Here is a 6,023-nt window from a genome sequence, read left to right as displayed (position 1 = left end):
CTTCAGACTTCAACTGTACGTTTGTCAGGAAACGACACGTGCGATGGGGCTTGGTTATCTCTAGAAACCATATTTAATTTGGCTGCTTTAGTTTACAGGAGGATCTGTGCAGAACACGACTGACGCCTGTCACACTGATGAGGCCTCACTGTAACGACTTCTCCAGAGGCGCAGAGTCTAACCCATAGAAATAGAAATACTAGAATGTGGTTTGAGGGCCTTTTTCCTATTCTATTAATTATATTTCTATCGCCTAGCCTTGCCTTCCTCCACACAAGGCTCAGGGGCCTCTAACTCTGTCTTCTCTCCTTCCAGAGTGACCTTGATGTGGGATTGTGTGCTGCCTGCGTCTGGACCTTGAGCTGAGTCGCTGCAGCTGGAGCTGTAGGCCAAGACTATCAGTCTGTCTGTTTCTGTAGCTCAGTTGGTAGAGCATGCTGCTTGCAAAGCTAGGATAGTGGGTTGGATTCTCGGGATCACCCATATGTAAAACAACTGTAAGTCACTTTGGATAAAAACATAATTTATTATACAATGTACAGTGCCGTGCGAAAGTATTCGGCCCCCTTGAACTTTGAGACCTTTTGCCACATTTCAGGCTTCAAACATAAAGATATAAAACTGTATTTTTGTGTGAAGAATCAACAACAAGTGGGACACAATCATGAAGTGGAACGACATTTATTGGATATTTCAAACTTTTTGAACAAATCAAAAACTGAAAAATTGGGCGTGCAAAATTATTCAGCCCCTTTACATTCAGTGCAGCAAACTCTCTCCAGAAGTTCAGTGAGGATCTCTGAATGATCCAATGTTGACCTAAATGACTAATGATGATAAATACAATCCACCTGTGTGTAATCAAGTCTCCGTATAAATGCACCTGCACTGTGATAGTCTCAGAGGTCCGTTAAAAGCGCAGAGAGCATCATGAAGAACAAGGAACATACCAGGCAGGTCCGAGATACTGTTGTGAAGAAGTTTAAAGCCGGATTTGGATACAACAAGATTTCCCAAGCTTTAAACATCCCAAGGAGCACTGTGCAAGCGATAATATTGAAATGGAAGGAGTATCAGACCACTGCAAATCTACCAAGACCTGGCCATCCCTCTAAACTTTCAGCTCATACAAGGAGAAGACTGATCAGAGATGCAGCCAAGAGGCCCATGATCACTCTGGATGAACTGCAGAGATCTACAGCTGAGGTGGGAGACTCTGTCCATAGGACAACAATCAGTCGTATATTGCACAAATCTGGCCTTTATGGAAGAGTGGCAAGAAGAAAGCTATTTCTTAAAGATATCCATAAAAAGTGTTGGTTAAAGTTTGCCACAAGCCACCTGGGAGACACACCAAACATTTGGAAGAAGGTGCTCTGGTCAGATGAAACCAAAATTGAACTTTTTGGCAACAATGCAAAACGTTATGTTTGGCGTAAAAGCAACACAGCTCATCACCCTGAACACACCATCCCCACTGTCAAACATGGTGGTGGCAGCATCATGGTTTGGGCCTGATTTTCTTCAGCAGGGACAGGGAAGATGGTTCAAATTGATGGGAAGATGGATGGAGCCAAATACAGGACCATTCTGGAAGAAAACCTGATGGAGTCTGCAAAAGACCTGAGACTGGGACGAAGATTTGTCTTCCAACAAGACAATGATCCAAAACATAAAGCAAAATCTACAATGGAATGGTTCAAAACTAAACATATCCAGGTGTTAGAATGGCCAAGTCAAAGTCCAGACCTGAATCCAATCGAGAATCTGTGGAAAGAACTGAAAACTGCTGTTCACAAATGCTCTCCATCCAACCTCACTGAGCTCGAGCTGTTTTGCAAGGAGGAATGGGAAAAAATGTCAGTCTCTCGATGTGCAAAAGTGATAGAGACATACCCCAAGCGACTTACAGCTGTAATCGCAGCAAAAGGTGGCGCTACAAAGTATTAACTTAAGGGGGCTGAATAATTTTGCACGCCCAATTTTTCAGTTTTTGATTTGTTAAAAAAGTTTGAAATATCCAATAAATGTCGTTCGACTTCATGATTGTGTCCCACTTGTTGTTGATTCTTCACAAAAAAATACAGTTTTATATATTTATGTTTGAAGCCTGAAATGTGGCAAAAGGTTGCAAAGTTCAAGGGGGCCGAATACTTTCGCAAGGCACTGTGCCTTTAGAAAGAATTCATACCCCTTGAGTTTTTCCACATTTTGTTGTGTTACAGCCTGAATTCAAAATGGATTGTCTTTCTGAGTAAGTCTCTAAGAGCTTGTACACCTGGATTGTACAATATTTACACATTATTCATTTTTTTTAAATTCGTCAAGTTCAGTCAAGTTGGTTGTTGATCATTGCTAGACAGGCACTTTCAAGTCTTGCCATAGATTTTCAAGGTGATTCAAGTCAAAATTATAACTAGGCCTCTCAGGAACATTCGATGTTGTCTTGGTAAGCATCTCCATTGTATATTTGGCCTTGTGTTTTCGGTTATTTTCCAACTGAAAGGTGAATTTGTCTCCCAGTGTCTGTTGGAAAGCAGACTGAACCAGGTTATCTAACAGGATTTTACCTGTGCTTAGATCTATTCCATTTATTTTTATCCCCCAAAACTCTGTAGTCCTTGCCGATGACAAGCATGCCCATAACATGATGCGGCCACCACCATGCTTGAAAATATGAAGAGTGGTACTCTGTGATGTGTTGTGTTGGATTTGCCCCAAACATAATGCTTTGTATTCAGGATAAAGTTTTTTTTTTTTTACAAATTTCTTGCAGTTTTACTTACAGTTGAAGTTGGACATTTACATACAGTTAGGTTGGAGTCATTAAAACTCTATTTTCAACCACTCCACAAATTTCTTGTTGACAAACTATAGTTTTGGCAAGTCGGTTAGGACATCTACTTTGTGCATGACACAAGTCATTTGTCCAACAATTGCTTATTTCACTTATAATTCACTGTGTCACAATTCCAGTGGGTCAGAAGTTTACAAACACTAAGTTGACTGTGCCTTTAAACAGCTTGGAAAATTCCAGAAAACTATTTCATGGCTTTAGAAGCTTCTGAGAGGCTAATTGACATCATTTGAGTCAATTGGAGGTGTACCCGTGGATGTATTTCAAGGCCTACCTACAAACTCAGTGCCTCTTTACTTGACATCATGGGAAAATCAAAAGAAATCAGCCAAGTCCTCAGGAATAAGATTGTAGACCTCCACAAGTCTGGTTCAACCTTGGGAGCACATTTCAAATGCCTGAAGGTACCACGGTCATCTGTGCAAACAATAGTATGCAAGTCTAAACACCATGGGACCACACAGCCATCATACTGCTCAGGAAGGTGATGCATTCTGTCTCCTAGAGATGAACGTACTTTGGTGTGAAAAGTGCAAAATCAATCCCAGAAGGTATTGGAGTGGCCATCACAAAGCCCTGACCTCAATCCTATAGAAAATGTGTGGGCAGAACTGAAAAAGCGTGTGTGAGCAAGGAGGCCTACAAACCTGACTCAGTTACACCAGCTCTGTCAGGTGGAATGGACCAAAATCCACACAACTTATTGTGGGAAGCTTTTGGAAGGCTACCCGAAACGTTTGACCCAAGTTAAACAATTTAAAGGCAATTCTACCAAATACTAATTGAGTGTTTGTAAACGTCTGACCCACTGGGAATGTGATGAAAGAAATAAAATGATTCTGACATTTCACATTCTTACAATAAAGTGGTGATCCTAACTGACCAAAGACAGGGAATTTTTACTAGGATTAAATGTCAGGAATTGTGAAAAACAGACTTTTAATGTATTTGGCTAAGGTGTATGTAAACTTCAGACTTCAACAATAAGTGCTTTATTGCAACCAGGATGCATGTTTTGTAATATTTTTTATTCTGTACAGGCTTCCTTCTTTTCACTCTGTCATTTAGGTTAGTATTGTGGAGTAACTACAATGTGGTTGATCCATCCTAAGTTTTCTCCTATCACAGCTATTAAACTCTGTAACGGTTTAAAAAAAGTCACCATTGTCTCATGGTGAAATCATGGTGAAATCCCTGAGCGATTTCCTTCCTCTCTGGCAACTGAGTTAGGAAGGAAGCCTGTATCTTTGTAGTGGGTGTATTGATACACAATCCAAAGTGGGAGGCTAGGATGAGAGGCTGTGTCTGGGAGGCTGGGGGACTGTGGGTGGGTGGCTGGGGTTGAGAGCCTAGAGCTGGGATGCTGGGATGGGAGGCTGGGACTGGGAGGCTGGGTCTGGGAGGCTGAGGCTGGGAGGCTGGGATGGGAGGCTGGGGCTGGGAGGCTGGAGCTGGGAGGCTGAGGGTGGTAGGTTGGGGCTGGGAGCCTGACGGGAGGCTGGGGTGGGAGGCTGAGGGTAGGAGGCTGGGGTGGGAGGCTGAGGGTGGGAGGATGGGACGGGAGGCTGGGGCTGGGAGGCTGGGGGTGGAAAAAGTGGCACAGGGAGAGCATGCAGAGTGCCCGTGTAACAGGGTTGGTTATGTTTCCACTTGCCTCTAAAGAAAGGTGTATTTATTGTTCAAGCATTCTTATTGGTAGGTTCAACTCTGATGACAATAAGGTGTGTTGTGATTGGCCCCGCTTGCAGATAGGGGGAGATCGCGAACGTCAGATCTTCCCTGTATGAAAATGTGATGCAAGGGGTAGGTCAAGTTCTGAATACTGTTTTCTATTTTCTATTTTACAATGTGTACAAGTTTGCTGTACGTTACTGATTTATACATGTGTGGGTGTATGGTACCTGTTAGGGATTGAGGGGCTTTCTGGGATGTGTTTTGGCATATGATTGCTGTAAATAAGCGTGTTTGTTAGCATACACTGATGTAATGGTCACATAAGCCCACTGCTAACACAGTTGTCTTCATGCTACAGATTTAGCCATCGACAGCCATCAATATCGTTAAGCCCTGCACAATAACGTTCTGTTTCCTATTTAACAACAGCAACAGAAATAAATTATGCTCAACTGGGACTACTGGCTGATGTCATTTATTTGGACAAAACACAATGCAAGGAGAGTACCATTTACATCTGTTACACCCGCATCAGTAGAACTGTGTGTGTGTGCATGTGTGTGTGTGCATGTGTGTGTGTGTGTGTGTGTGTGTGTGTGTGTGTGTGTGTGTGTGTGTGTACTAGGAAGGCAACATAAGCACCGGGGGCATCCCAGCACTTCCCCCCAACTGTCTCAGCCCTCAGGCCTAGCTTAGCTTCCTGTGGTGAGACAGACCTACAGTAGCCAGACCAGATACCCCACACTGAAACACTGCTGATGAAACACTTAGGCTGAGTCACAAATGGCACCCTACAGTATTCCCTATATAGTACACTACTTTTAACCAGGGCCCATAGGGATTTGGTTAAAATAAATAGACTATGTATGGAATAATGTGCCATTTGAGACTGTGTGATCATAGCCCAACCTCTGGGTAAAAACCCTCGCAGTAGAAGTCTACAAGTTTTCATAAAGAGTAGGAGTGCTGATTTAGGATCATTTTTGTATTTTATATCACAATGAATAAGATTACATGGACAGGGGGGAGGGGACTGATCCTAGATCAGCAGTCCTACTCTGAGATGCTTGATACATCCAGCAATTGTATCTATTCAGGTCTAATGGAAAATGCAAAGAATGTATCAACGTAAACAATATACAGTTTCTTCTATATGAATTCAAAACTTGATTTACTTCTGTAAACATAGTGTCCGTCCTCAAGGACTTTAGCTGGAGAATAACGATACAATGTCTCCATCTAGAGGGTCATACAACACTTGCAGGCGCACTGGGGAAAGAGGCTGTTGTATTTGTAGAGGAAGGAGCATACCATTACAACATTCCTAGAATAGACCAATCAGCCCAACACATTATCAATGCTTGTTATTTTTATATTTACTGACGATTTTGAGAAACAAAGTTGGACAACTAGCATTACACTGGGATGATCTCTATGTATCTGTGGCTTCCAATTTGGGTCTTCATTAATTAGCTTCTATGAATGTAAAGAG

This window comes from Oncorhynchus mykiss, chromosome 30 (assembly GCF_057628025.1).
Source record: "Oncorhynchus mykiss isolate SJ-2025 chromosome 30, ASM5762802v1, whole genome shotgun sequence".
Classification (NCBI taxonomy): domain Eukaryota; kingdom Metazoa; phylum Chordata; class Actinopteri; order Salmoniformes; family Salmonidae; genus Oncorhynchus; species Oncorhynchus mykiss.
Note: the sequence above shows the minus strand (reverse complement) of the source record.